We start from the raw sequence: 655 nt of genomic DNA on the forward strand, positions 1-655 counted from the left end.
TATTTAACCATTCCTATATTGCTCAACCTTTAGATTGTTTTCAATTTTTCCCTTTTATAAATAATACTGAAATGAACATACTTAGGCATAAATTATGGCATGTATTTCTGGTTATTTTCTTAGGTTAAAAGCCTAGATGTGGAATAAAATGACTACTGTAATTTTTTTCATACAGAGAAGGTACAGAAAATCGTACAACAAACACCTATATTTCCACACCAAGATTAACCTTTATGAGCATTTTACATAATAAAATACATGAAATATTAGTGATCGAGTTTAAGAACACCTTCATACCCTTTGCCTCCCTGCTCCCCCAGTCCCATACCTTCTGAAACAAATAGCGGGAAATATGGAATGATTCACAAATGTGTGAACCATCCTTGCACATAAGCCTCATTAATCTTCTCTGTGCTGCTCCAGTTTTAGTATATATAGTGACAAAGCGAACACCAGGGTTTTCTTTTAATCTTTTTAAAGAAAGGTTTTGTTGTTGTTAGTTGCTGTCGAGTTGATTCCAGCTCATGGTGACCCCATACATGCAGAGTAGAACTGCTCCATAGGGTTTTCAAGGCTGTGACCTTTAAGAAGCAGATCACCAGGCCTGTCTTCCGAGGCACCTCTAGGAGAGTTTGAACCACTGACCTTTTGACTA

The 655-nt window shown here is 36.8% G+C and overlaps 1 non-coding gene across 1 annotated transcript; it reads right to left on the reverse strand.

Annotated features, from left to right (window-relative positions):
- Positions 1-346: 346 nt before the first annotated feature.
- Positions 347-453, reverse strand: LOC111750885 (U6 spliceosomal RNA). The gene has a single exon (XR_002785942.1). It is a non-coding gene; the product is annotated as a U6 spliceosomal RNA (small nuclear RNA).
- Between the last annotated feature and the right edge of the window lie 202 nt (positions 454-655).

Source organism: Loxodonta africana, chromosome 4, assembly GCF_030014295.1.
Source record: "Loxodonta africana isolate mLoxAfr1 chromosome 4, mLoxAfr1.hap2, whole genome shotgun sequence".
NCBI lineage: Eukaryota > Metazoa > Chordata > Mammalia > Proboscidea > Elephantidae > Loxodonta > Loxodonta africana.